Source organism: Pelodiscus sinensis, chromosome 9 (genome assembly GCF_052426305.1).
Source record: "Pelodiscus sinensis isolate ZL-2025 chromosome 9, ASM5242630v1, whole genome shotgun sequence".
NCBI classification, from domain to species: Eukaryota; Metazoa; Chordata; order Testudines; family Trionychidae; genus Pelodiscus; species Pelodiscus sinensis.
The window spans coordinates 44,800,076-44,814,866 of record NC_143060.1 but is presented as its reverse complement, the minus strand read 5'-3'; positions in this window follow the sequence as shown (position 1 = coordinate 44,814,866).

Below are 14,791 nucleotides of genomic sequence, written 5' to 3'. Positions count from 1 at the left end.
ATAGCCTAAGGTGACTGTCTTTCTGTTTCTTTTTATGTCAATATGTTTAATCTTTCTATGAGGAGAAATAAAGCACCTGAAGAGGTGGAGCTAGATTAGTAGCATTTTAATTACTACAACAGTAATAAAAACCCACACTGGTTTTAAAAATAAAAAAAATAATCACCTTAAACAAAATGGACACATGCCTTTCTCTTATAACACCCATCTTCTTTCCCCCAAAAAATAGAAAATCAATAAATTGATCTTTCTTTTGGGTCCAGGTGATCTCATTTCATAAATTGCATGTCCTCATTAACTTTTAGTACTCCAAATAAATACATGGAGCTTGGAGGCAATATGAGCATCAGTGCTGTGACAGAAATAGTGCTAAGGTATAATGATGAATATAAGGGACTGGTATTATTAGGTTGGGAAACAATTCTGAGGTATGAAGAAAAATATTCCACATGATGAATAATTCATACAATAGGGTATATATTCCATCTCATTTATTTATGTATATGAAATTGTGCTTTTTTTTTTGGCTGGTCAGCAATTTTATGCTAATTTGAGAAATAATAAAAATCCTTAATTTGTTGCTGATGCCTTAAACTAAAAATAAAAACCCTTCATATGTGTTTTAAAGTATATCATTTCATTACAGCTGTCAATTCTTCTGGGTGTTGATACCCATGTTATTCATATTACAACTGTCCAAAGTAACTATCTGTATCTTACTGTTGCATTAACTTTAATATGCTAAATGATGTTGGGTGATAATATCAGTACTGTTTATTTGCAAATGAAGAAAACATGCTGTTTCATGGACTATAACATTTGTCTTTTCATATAACAATAATAGTAATAAGAAGATACAACAGTCCTATTTATTTAAGCTTCTATGTTATTCCCACAATAGGGTAATATATTTTGAACCAGGAAACCAACAGGGGGAATGGAGGCAAAAGATGTAAGGTTTGATTTGCAGAGTTAATGAGCAGCTACAATTTTAATTCAAGACAGTGGGAACTGTAGATGCTTATCACTTCTGACAATAAAGGCGTAAGTGACTTGTCCAGTGCATGCATCTCTAGTGGAGCTAGGCATAAATCTCAGGTGTACGAAGGCCCACTCCAGTACCTTAATTACAGTCTCATCCTTCCTTGTTAGTTTCACTCAGCCTGTTATACTGTTAGTCGTTTTTGTAAAGGGGCTGCTCAGAACAACAAAGATGAGTCTCCTCATGGGGCTGCAGACTTGGAACTTGCTGCTCTATTTTACTGTATTGAGGAAAGAGGGCAAGGCTTCCCACTGACTAAAGCAGGAAGTAAAGGAGGAGTGGTGCATGAATTCATCCCATAATGCTCTAGGTAACCCAGTCAATCCTGTCATAACCATCTGAAAACAGTGGTGCTCTGGGGAACTTGTAAGGTGATATGGATCTGTTCCACTTATCTATCTTTGGGTGTCTCTACATTGCACCCTTATATCAAAACAAGCTATGCAATTTGAACTATGCAAATTTTGTAGCTTATTTTGAGTTAATTTAGAAATCGCTTCTTTTAAGTTTGGTGTTGTCTACACAGCACCAAACTTCAAAATAGAAAGCTATTCCAAAACGGCCCTTAATCCTCATGGAATGAGGTTTTCAGGGGCATCAGAATAGCGCTCCTGTTATGTTTTGAAATAATGGGCTTGTTTCAAAGACGTGGAATAGCTATTTTAGGATACCGGAAGTATCCTGAAATAGCGCCGCAGTGTAGACGTACCTTAATAGGCAATTTTGTTCAGTGACTATCTTCCAATTTCCATTGACCATCTGATGAAGCTTTGGTGGAATCAGAGTTTTCTTGGCAGAATTCACAAGGGGTTTTCAAAAGCTGCTAGGAGACAGCCAAGAGGGGAAATTGGGAGTATATCCACAGTTTCAGAATACAAACCCGGCATAGACATTGTGGTGATTGGGAAATGTGGAAATATCTGAGAGGAAGAGTTGCTGAATCAGGGCTGCTGAATAAATCATGTTGAAAACTCTCTGAAATTCTACTATATCAAAATGTTTCACAATAAGGATTATTCAAGTGATGTGAGGTTATTTTTCCAACTACAGCACGCTGGGAATACAGCACTGTTGCTGTTGACTTGCTGGCATTCACAAATATTAGAGATTGGCAGAATGGTTGGAATAAAAGAACTGCCATAAACTTTTGGCCAAAAATCAAAATGCACAAAACTCTTTTTAAAGTTAAAATTTACTCTCTGGTGATAGAATATAATTTCCTGGGCACAAAACTCTCATCATCCCTATCCCATATCAGAGGACTCATAGGGAAATGCATTGTTTAAGTTCACTCAGTTTTGATTCCTTCTCACAGAGAAGGATGGGGATTTAAGTTCCATGAGTGATTTACCCCTGCGCCCCCCCCCCCCACACACATGTCAATTTCTGACAATTGAAAACTTTCAGAACAACTCCATCATTTAATTTTCAGACAGCATTTTAGTCTAATCTCCTCCCTCTGTTCTCCATTCCTCAGCCTCAGTTAGAAACTCTTACCTGGTGATATTTGTGGTTACTTGTTATCATGTAATTTACAGAAGACAAGAAATGTATGTAATGAGACATGAAGTCCTTTCATTCTATACTTGGATCAAGAAAGGAGTGTCAGGTAGTTGCTGATAACTAGCCTTTTATAAGCTTCCATTTTCTAGAATAATAAAAATGACAGACCTTATTATTAGGGATTCAAGCTACAAAATTTTTCAGACAAAATTCCATTGAAATTATCTTTGGGAAGTCATGGACATTTGCCATGAGTGAAGACTATGGGGTGAAGTCCTAAACCTGTGGGAAAACTGTATATTTGGAGCTAATTGTGTGTAAAGTTAATCATGTGCCTAAGGACTAGAGCCATAATCTATTACAAGAAATTGAGAACCTTTCTTGTAATTTATTCCTTAAATATGAACACTGAAAACCTGGTCCTAAAATGAAGAAATATGGCAGGAAATATTTTCCCTCTATTAACTTCTGTTTTTCTTGGTAAAACATTGTTAGTTGTGGTGTTTATATAATTATATTCCAGTGTAACTCAAGTATGTAATGACATTTCTACAATGAAAGCATTTAAATAACTCAGGAAATTGCTTTACTGTTCTGTTTCCTGACTTAAAACCCATTTTGTCATGTTCATTTTATTGTTCAATCCATCTGCACTCATCTAGACATATTCTACACTATATAAAGCAAAATAAAATATTGACTCCATCAGTTTTTACATATATATATATATATATATATGCAAGTATGTTATAATATATATACACACATATATGCTTCTATCTTTCTTAAACTGTTTTTATTGGTATTAAAAGCAAAAAGCTCATGTACTGAGATAAAATACCACAATGTGATTAGTACAAGAAATAGAGGAATCTCATTAAAATAGGAAAGAGTAATAGAATAATAATTAAAAACACACACTATGGAAATTTTCATTTTTGTTATAAAACCAATGAAGCAAAATAACCTAGTGTCTCTTTCCCTTCCTCTGACTGTATTTTTCGTTAGTTAGTTTTCTTAACATATGCAATACAAAAGAGGCATTTTGTTTTTGTCATGTGAAATAGAATGGTTTGATATAGGAGCAAATATTCCAAAAAGAAAAGGGACAGTTTGCCAGACGTGCTTTAAAATGATTGCTTTCTTCTCTTTACCATAAATAACCAGCTTTTAAACAAGTGGCAAGTTAATCTGTTTTATTTTGATCCCAACATTTTCTAATTTGGTGGATAAAATTAAAGAACGAGTGCAAACTGAACATCACAGGTGTAGTTTAGGGTTTTTAATCTGATTGGATTCACTCCAGTCAGTGAATGGAGCTACTCATAATGTATGTCTGAAAATAAAATGGGAATCTTTGCTCTTGGAATGTTTTTATTTCCTTTCAGATAAGTCAGTGGAAAATATAGTAAACTAGGTACAATTAAGTCTGAGCTGCAGAGTTACTTCAAGAATTAGAGAGTAAGAAACTACAGAAGAAATGCAGAGAGGCAGACTGAGCAAGAAAATCAAACAAGGAGAAAATCTTGTACTAATGAACTGTCCTATATTTTGAAACACCCTGTGCAAGTCCAAATGCAGAAATTGGTCATAACAAATATTTTAGCAAATAGAGGATTCCATGCAAATGAAAAAAATACAGATTGGGTTTACTAAATCATCTCAATTCATGCCAACTTTGCCAAATTAATAAATACAAATATGAAAAATTGAAATGTCTTTTTTGAAAAGAGGCACTTAGATTTTTAAATTTGCAACTTTTTATTTTAAATCTTATTTCACTTTTAAATAAAAGGTAAAAATTAAAATGTTTTATTTTGGGTCAAAGAAAAGTTCATCACACATACATATATAAATAAAATTTGCTTACGGTCTATCGGAAATGATTTTTAAAAAAAATTTCAGTTCAGCCAGAGAACCAAAATATCAGTTATTTTCACAGCTATACTTATCACTGTATATAACTTCCACAAATAATAAATGAACAAAAGAATATGTATGAGTGGGAGAGAAAGATACATAGATATAAAGTTAATCCTGACATATAGCACAATTGTCTAGGTTGGCCCGATACAGTATAATTGTAAAAGCTTTTTCTTCATAAAGCACTTAAAGTACTATGTATTCAAAGCCACATTCTTCAGTCCTTAACTGAACAAAACTCCCGTTGTTCTCCGTGGGAGTTCTGCTCAATTAAGGGTTTCACAACTTCTGTCCTCAGGAATACTGATGGTTTTGAGGTGAATATTTTTTGCTACTTTTAAAGTTGTGTTTTTTTTTAATTAGCGCTCATGCACTTTGCTAAGTCTTCATGAGGATTTCCAATTGACATAAACTACCAGAGGGGCTATAAACCCCAAAGTTTTATTCTGAGGATCCACTTACATACATGTTTAATTTTCTACAGATGTTTAAATTCATCAAGGGAAATCTAATTTAATCTTCAGCCTTTCCATTGGTTCCCAAAAGATCCCTTCTGGTAGATCTTGACGAGGCTCTTGGAGTTTGTCTAAATAAAACCAATGGGTCTGGTTCTACTCTAACTCTGGTTTTACACCAGTTTTTTTTTTTCTTCTTCAAGGGAATTGACCTGGTAAGAGCAGACATGAGTCCATGGATTGAATTTTTAAATCTTACTTTTGCCCTTATTATGTATTTAACGTGTACTTCCAGGACAATAAAGATCATGCTAGTTTTAAATACAGAAGGACCAGCGTAGTATTTATTACGTGTAATAGTTAAGGGTGATCCTAATGTAAATTGTAGTTGATTAAAATATTTTGCTGAAACCCCACAATCCTAAAGATCATTATACAATCCTAGAAAATACTCATCTTAAAAATACATGCTTATATATGAATTCATTTACACAGCAGGACTTAACTCAAAATAAGCTATGCAAATTGAGCTACATCAATTGCATAGCTTATTTTGAAATTGAAATTGGGAGTGTCTACACAGCACTTATTTTGAAATAGAGCACTCTTCCTCCGACTTTCCTTACTCCTCATACAATGAGGGTTATAGGAGTCCGAGTAAGAAGTCCTTCAGCTTGACAGTATTTCTACATTATTTCAAAGTAACTGCCTGCTGTGGTGATGCGGACTAAGTTATTTCAAAATAACACTAGTTATTCTGAAATAATGTTGCTGTGTAGATGTACTCTAAGGGCAATATCAAGTAAATGCTGGCAAAAATTCTTTCTTGAAACTCATAGTTTCATTGAATATTGATTATTTTGTAGATAATGTTAATTATTTGTTGTTAATGTGCAGTCAATATTATTGAAGGTAAATGAGTTTTGATTTTTGGAGCGTATATTTAATCAGGAGTTCAATAAAAATATGTTCATTTAAAAATGTCACCTTCCTTAACAATTTCAGAAATACAAGATATGGAATAGGTTCCAATTCTCCACATCTCAAGCACCAACTGTTTTGAGTGAAAAACGAACAAAACCTACCCATATGATATACTGGCATATATTTATTACAACAATCTCTAGAAGCAATTTCCATTTAGATGTGTTCTCTCTCTCAGACTGTATTATTAAAAAAGTTAAGGTGAAGAGAGGATCAAGATTGGATCTTTCAAAGATGAAGCTGTGAAAAAAAATTAATGGAGCGGTATAATCTACTCAGAATGGTAAGGAAATAAACCAAAACTACTTTTACAGGTATTGTACAGAAAATTGTCAATAGGCATTGATGAGATTCTATGGTCTTGAGTTTAGTAGGTTTTGCATGCCTAAGGGTTATGAGATTGTTCCCTGTGCAACAAACCACATATGCAAACTTTTTAGGTGTATAGGTGGCAAGGCTTAAAAAGGACACAAAACTAGTCAGTCACCTATGGGATAAGGATCTACATAGCCTGACAGGTAAATGCAAACCTTTAAAGTTATCATAGCTTGGGTCGATTATACTTGAGTCTATGTTGATTCAGGAAAGAATGTTGCTTAGAAAGAACTATGACATTTTCCTATTATGGGTCAGAATGCTTGTTGTTAAAAATCCAACTTCTGTTAGTGTGTGTTTGTGGCGCATGTGTAGTACTATATAGGTTACTCTGGACAGTGCCTTTCCCCCTCAACAAATAGCATTTCCTAGCAGAAATATGATGTAACTCTTTTTGTTTTCAAATACCAATCATGTTTTCTAAAGACACATGCAAGATCGCTGAACAATCAATGTCAGTTACTTTCAAGGAAAGCAGTCTCCCATGGACTTCAGCAGAATTTGGATCAAGCCCTTAGATGTTGGGATAAATGGGTAACTGGCAAAATGGGAGCAGAACTGATATAGATGAAAATAAGTGGAAGGGTGCTGACTTAGAGGCTCAAAAATGGGAAATAGATGGCACAGGCCTGAGGACAGAATTTGGCCCTTGTCAGAGGAGACCAGCAGGAATAAAGATGTGATGGTAGGTAGAAGAGAGAAAAAAAATCAAGGCAAACACAAGGTTTTCTGCAGCTGTTCAGTCATCTAGTACTGGAGCATTCTTATAATTACTTCGATCATTGTAACTTCTATTTCAACCAGAGAAAGCCCTGAGCATTTGAGATATGACAGAGCTTCTGAGGCATGTTGCTGTCAATAGATTGTAGTAACATTGCTTCAGTAATGGCATGTCCCACCTGCCTGCGATCGCTCAACTACATTTTCAAAGATTTATGTTGATTTAGCCAACCTATCTGTCAACTTACCCAACTATGCAGGAATTATAATTTCACATTTGAAAGCTCTAGCTCCAAATCTGATCAATGTTTTTAGGGACACATTCCTCTCAAGATTATCATCCATCTCTGGAACACGTGTCTTCCTTCAAAGGAACAGGGGACTGGAAGGGGTTCATCCTGTTCAGTCTCCCGCTATTGCTAGCTAAATGCTTGGTAGACATTCTTTTCCCCTCTTGCTTACATGCTTCAAGCAGAGAACTTGTATGTGGCTGGAGCTTGGGTAGAGAGTTTGGGATGGAGAAAGGAAGAGTATGAAAGGAATAAAAAGGGATTTCTCCCATGTGGAAACTGCTCCATTGTGCAAAGTATGATTACATGCCAGTTGAAGAACACTTAGAAATGCAAGGTGTAACCAGAATGCAATAATGGCACATTGAAATTAACTGGGGCATGGACATACATGTAATATTGTTTTAATTATACTGCTTGCAATGTAAGGGTTTCTGCTGAATTATAATCAATGTAGAAATGAGGCAGAGCTAAATTCTAGGCATAAATTAGAAAAATGGCTCTATTTATTGCTGTTCTATAAAAGACCCCACCAGTTTGATCTCTCGGCTACAAGCCTATGTTATATTGGCCCTGTAGATTTAAACTAAAAACTTCCTTTTTTTGAAGGTAAATTAAAAATATTTGAAATACAGTAAATGCTCAAAATATTCACTCTGGATCTGAGGGCAGTTGTTTGCCAAATTTCAGTTCTGAGTGAATCTCAGCAGTCGAGTTGTGACTTCTCCACTGATGTACAAAGTGCACTAAATGGTTGTATTCACCCTTTTTTCTAAATTCTAAGAGACCAGCAGCAGAGACTGAAATCAGACTCAGGATCTGCATTTGTTTTGTTTTATTAAATAAAAACATGTCTAAGATTCCATCACACAGAGACACAGACTACCATTTAGGATGAATGATTAATAAAAGCTTTACGTAAATCCATAAAGTGAAATTGGAGTCAAATCCAAATCCAAACACAAGCCCTGTTTGCAAATTAGAACCCAAATCCTAATCCTGCTGAGATTTACCCATCCCTCTTTAGAACTACAATGTTATTTCCCAGACAGATTCTTTATGAGGGTTTGTGTCTCAAATGGACTAATTTTCAATACAGCCTACACCAACAAAAAACAAACATTAAAAACCTACTATAAAGCCAGCACCAATGTTAATATAATTAAATGCAAATGCACATGTGGTACATACCCTTATAATTACCAAACTGAAAATTATGCTTATTCATTAGAGTACGCTTCTCTTTTTACTCCATGGAGAACTTATGATCATACAATAATGTAAAATGAAAAAGTTTATGCTTTAACTTTATACTAGTTATCCCCTGATTAGAATTTAATAATGTCATAGAGCTTATATCTTTCATGAACTCAGTATATGTTATAATATATATATTATTGGTGACTATCTTGGCTGTGTTCAGGGGCGGCCCGTCCATATAGGCGAACTAGGCGGTTGCCTAGGGCGCCAAGTTAAATGGGGCACCAAATGGTGTTACAATATCGTTGAGGGATTTGGAGGTGGGAGCCTGATTGCATGGTTTGCCTAGGGTGCCAGTGGCTGGCAGCTAGTCTAGGGATGTTCCTGCCTGTGTTGGCATGAATCTTTTCTGTATGCTGTAAGTAGCAGCCATGGCATCACCCCTGCAGCCCTCTAGGTAGGGTTCCATAAGGGGAGGCTAGCTCAGAGTTCTGTCTAGAGCTCTGGTGGCAGATTTCCTGGAGATATGATGAATCTGGGGCTACGTCTACACTGCGGCAGTTTTTCAGAAGAGGAAATGCAAATGGAGCGCTCATTTGCAAATTGCGTGCTCTCATTTGCATATTCTCTTCCGATCCTTTTTGCAGAACAGGTTTTTGCGTATAGATGGGGCCATTTGTCGTAAAAACCCTGTTTTGTGCAAGATCCTGTAAACCTCATTTCTGGAGGAATAAAGGATGATGGGAAGCTGAACTGGCTCAGGTTATATAGAGGGAATAGGTATTGAGAACTCTTCCTGATGGTACTGTCTCTGAAGCCAAGAGGCGATAACAGGTAGTATCCGACCATTTATTGAAATGAGAGGTAGAGATTCAAAAAGTTAAAGCTTTATATCCATTAAAACACAAACTATCAACATTTCCTTATTAAAATTCACAAATTGAATATCCTTAAAACAAACTCAAATTCTTGCTTGCATGTGTGTGACAAAAACATCTACTGACATTGACCAATAAAAATAGAATCGTTCCGAGCATATATACATTGTATTTCTTGCTTTTAAGATCTAAGTATCAAAACACTTGACACAAGAAGTTAATTATTATGCCAATTAAAATGGGGAAAATGAGGCAGAGTGAGCTGAAAAGACTTGACTAAGTTTCACACTATGGTACGTCTATATTACATGCCTTTGCTGACAGAGGCATGTAAAATAGGCTACCCGACATAGTCAATGAAGCAGGGATATAAATATCCCCGGTGTCATTAAAATAAAAATGGCCACCGCGCTGTGCCAGCTCAACTGATCGTCGGCAAAGTGCAAAAGTTAAGACGCGGATCCGAAAACAAGGGAAGCCTTCGTTTCATGAGGCATAAGGGAGCAGTCAACAAAGGCTTCCCTTCTCGACTGATCTGTGTCTTGACTCGCGCGCTGTGCCGACGATCAGCTGAGCTGGCACAGCGCAGCATCTATTTTTATTTTAATGAAGCCGGGGATATTTAAATCCCTGCTTTATTGACTATGTCGGGTAGCCTATTTTACATGCCTCTGTCAGCAGAGGCATGTAATCTAGATGTACCCTATGTTAGTGCAAGGGACAGAAATAAAACCACGGTTTCCCAATTCCCTGTGTAGTTTCCTAACAACTAAACACACTCTCTTTCCATAAAAGGGCATAGCATGAGTATAGACAAACCTCACATTCAGTTGGTTATTCCAAACTTAGCTCATCTGCCTTCCCCATATATATATATGCCAGATTTTAAATTTGCTTATTCTGCCACACTGTGAATCCTTGGTGAAAAGCATAGTTAGAATGCTATGACATCACAAAGATACAAGGGTGGATATTTTAAGCAAAGAAACTGCCTGAAAATAAAGACCAAAATATTATATAGTGTAGACATACAATTTAAGAGTTAACTTGGAAGGACTCCTTAAATAACTAGTTAAATTGCCATATGAGCCTGAATGACTTGATCTCCTAGTAGCACATATAGTATGCGTTTTAAACAGACCATTTTTCAGTTGTATTTGTTTTTAATTTGGGAGAATGTAGAAATTATGACAGTGAGGGACCCGTAGCACTAGCCTGAACCAGGCTTTAGGTGAGCAGGTACTTGGCAATTTAATCCATGTAGCTTGCACATGAATGACAGCCTTGACTACTATTACCAGTGCAGTAATTCTTGTGAGTGTCTTTTCTGTGCAGATGTTGCAAATCATGGCAAGCTGTGTGATGGCTTTTTATTATGGCTTTACTGTTTTTAGTCCAAGGGAAAAAGGAAAAGTGCTTGCAACCTGTTCTAGTCTGTATAATTTTATTTCATCCTTAATAGAATGATCTTTACTCCACTGTAGATTATGAGTGCCTCTCTATTATGTCGATGGCATTCCTGCAAATTAGCTTGCAGTATGACATCTCTAATGGATCAAGACATTGCACACAAAGTGGAAAGGATAAGAGGTTCAAAAAGGTCCCTGCTGTACCCTCCACATTTGTGCCTGTAATTTTTTTTCCAGAGGGCACTTATGCACAAAATACTATATAGTTAGATGACTAACTGTCCCATATGCCTATGGAAATTTGCACTGTAAGCAGTACTAAGGATTTCATATGAATAAATTATGTGCAGGTATAAATTTAGAGACTATTTTTGAAAAAAATGTATTAATTTTAATATTTTGTGATCTGGATTTTTTAAAAAAAAGAGCCAGGATGATTGTTCTTAGTCTTGGCCTGAGGTTATGTAGAACTTTATCCTGATTGCAAGAGATAGAAGGCTAGTTCACTGACCCACTACACTACCTAATCTCATTTCTCCTCTTACATCATAAAATTCGGAGTTAACAAATTTCCCTAATGCTGCATTTTCTTACTGTTTTTTCTGGTTGCTCGCACTCCTCAGTTTACAAATAAAAATTTACTAGATTAGTGAGTTAGAAAATGTTTGTGTTTAACACAATTTTTAATGCAGATGTCCCAAATGATTTTGCTACTTAAACTGTATGTTAATGCAGGAAAACTCAGTCCCTATAGAAAATATGTATTTGAATGCTTATTTTGACTTTTAACGTGATCTGCACATTAAATCTTTGAATTAAAGACTAAATAAAAAATGTAATGTTTACTCAAGAATTTTTTTAAATTGAAAAATGATACTATTTATATTTAGCCCTAACAATTATGTATCAAGGAAAGGACTCATTTTGCTTGAATTTCCTTTACAAGAATGTTTCCAAAGCTATTCTGTTGACTTTAATGATTGTTAAATATTTAGAATTTTAATGTAGGAGACCAAATAGAATAATGCATGAAAGCAATAAATAAATAAGTAGACAAATAGAAATGCTAGACAGATAGATAGTGGAGCTTTTACTTAAAGATCGACCGATTGGCTTGGAAAAAACATTTTAGTTCCTTTGAAAGTAACGAAATGAGAGTGCATTTGCTTGGCTTGCATTATATAGCCATCAATGATGGCTCAAATACTGACTGTTTTCTAAACCTAAAAATATCTTGGTTTTATGCAGAGCTTTTTATCCATAGATCTCAAAGCACTATACAAAGGAGGTAACTTTACCCCCTCCCATACATCCTTCATAGATGAATCAACCAAGGCAAAGTCAGATAAAGTTGCTTGCCCAGAGTCACCCAGAAGTGACATATCCACACAGCAGATAAATAAATAAAAATTTTAAAAAGCTCATAGCTCCAGTCTACAGACTCAGGCTTCTGGGTGCTCTCACTATGATGCTAAAATGGTAACGTAGATGTTCCTGCTCTTAGTAGAGCTAGGTCTCTAGCAAATGGAGTGGATTGTGGAGCCTAAACTCCAGCCTGAGTGGGAATCTCCTTACTGCTATATTTACTACTATAGAGCCATCTCGAGTCTGTAGACACAGGCTCTGAGCCTCACGTCTGTGGCTCTTTTTTGTAGTACAGATATACCTTGGGAGACTCAGGAACATATCTGGTTTTCCTGTGACCAATATACCATTCACTGGGGGACACTGCTAAATTTTATCTTCATTTATAATCACCTTCAAAAACTTTTAAGGCCAAAAGGGAACAGTAGGGGTGCCGGGAATGTGGCTTAACCCCATGGTTTTGTTGCTGGTTCCTTGCCTGGGGATCCTGGCTGCCATCTCCAGCTCTGATCTCATTCTTAGCCGCCTGATCCCATCTAAATTCCCTGTTCCCAGAGCCACAACCCTGCTCAAGGGGGTGGTAAAAGGCATGGACAATGGTAAGGAAGGGCACAGCTCAGCACCTCCACTCTCAAAACCTACTGGTTTTCTAAGTTTAAACTAAAAGAATTAGCACAGTTAATTAACCAACCCTAGGATTAGAAGATATCACAAGATAAAATGCACATTCCATATTTTCCAGATCTACTTCACTAGGTAGGAATGTTTGTATCTTTGCTAACTGTACTCCTGAAACTATAGCAAATTCAAAAGGTGTTTCTTATGTTTGAGTGTATCTGGGTTCCCAACTGAATAAAAATTCTAATAATTCTGTGCCTGATTTTGTGACTGGAACCAACCAAACCTCAGGGTGTAAGTGGGGAGTTCTTAAGTAATTAGTTGCATATACAATCAGTAGATCAGACTAGTTACACAGACCATAGTGTGTCAGAGGGATAGCTGTGTTAGTCTGTAAATTAAAAAAAACACACCCTTAAAGGAGTGGTCCTGTTGCACCTTAGGGCATGTCTACACTAGGAAATTATTTCAAAATAAGTTATAGGAGTTATTTCTTGAAAATAACTAACTCCTTATTTTGAAATAATGGGCTTGGTAGTGTACATCTAGGGTGCATCTCCACAGCACCCTTATTTCAAAATAAGCAGTGTTGTGCACAACCTGTACAAGAACAAGGGGGAGATATATTTGCCAGGGCAGGGGGCAGAGGCTGAGTGGTTGGCCAGGTCCTTTGAGCATCCATGCACTGCTGCTGTTGGGCAGGCCCATCAGGGCCCGCACGCATCTTGGAGGCCTTGAAGGTGACTTTCAGAAAGGGACACCTGTGAGATTGACCCCGCGGCCTTCCCACAAGGGGACTCAGCAGTGCACCTCTGTGCCTTTCCTCTCACAACCCTCTTTTTGCACCCTCCCTTACTCCCTCAACTCTTCCCTGCAAATACAATAAACCAGACTTTTAGTTTTGGAACAAGAAACTCTGTTTTATTTGGGGTAAATATGGAGGGGAAGAACCTGGGAGGGTGAAGAAAGAAGGTGGGGCTCAGGGATGGAGTTGGGACTGGTTTCCTGAGTGGGAGCTGCATTCCCTGGCCTTGGTATCAGCCTGTCTCAGCTCCTTCACCTTCATTAATACCTGCTCCTGGGTGTGACTGTGGCCCTTCTAGTCCAGGCTGTTGGCCATGTGGCCATATATGACTGTGTTCCTGCACCTGATGCGGAGATCTTGGAGGTTTGCCTCCTCTCCCAGATCTCATTGAGATCCAGGATCTCCACATCAGACCAGGATGGTGTCCTGCTCTTTTGCTCCCAGGCAGGGGCCTCAGAGCTGGTTGCTGGCTCCCTTGGAGCCATGGAGGGTTCAGTGGGAGCACAGGGATTGCTCATGGTGATGGGGAAGGCAAGGAAGGCTGCTAGTGTGTGGCACAGGACTAGCAGGGCTTTCCTTGTGCCACAAGACTTTTCCCTTGAGACTGCAACTTTAAAGACTGCAGGGAAGGGGAGCTATAGTGTTCTGATGAGTGTGGGAATCACACACATCCTATTTCAAACTAAGTGTTCTTCCTTGTGAAATAAGGGTTACAGAGTTCAGAATAAGAAACCTGTTATTTCAAAATTATTTTGAAATAACAGGCTTTCTGTGTAGATGCTCACTTAGTTATTTTGAAATAACACTGCTGTGTAGACATGCCCATAGTGTGATCGCTCTGCTTGCTGTTTTGAAATAAGGGAAGTTGTTTAGAAATAACTCCCTAGTGTAGACCAGGGATTATCATTTGTTAATCTTTATATACCTTAGTATCATGAGCTTTTGTGAGCACAACCCACTTGGTCAGATGAGTGGAGTCAAATCTGAAGTGAATAACTGTCCCACGTGGTGAGTTTGCAATGGCAACATACTTCTGGAGGGGCATAGTGGGTTGTATGTGCAGGTGTCCTGTCACTGGAGGACAGGGGTGAGCCACTAGCACAGCTTGAGGAAGGTGTCCTCCTGCATGCGGAAGTTCTGGAGCCACTGCTGGTCATCCCATTACTCCATGACGATCCAGTCCCACAAATTGGAACTGGTGTGGCAGTTCCAGAAGTGGCACTG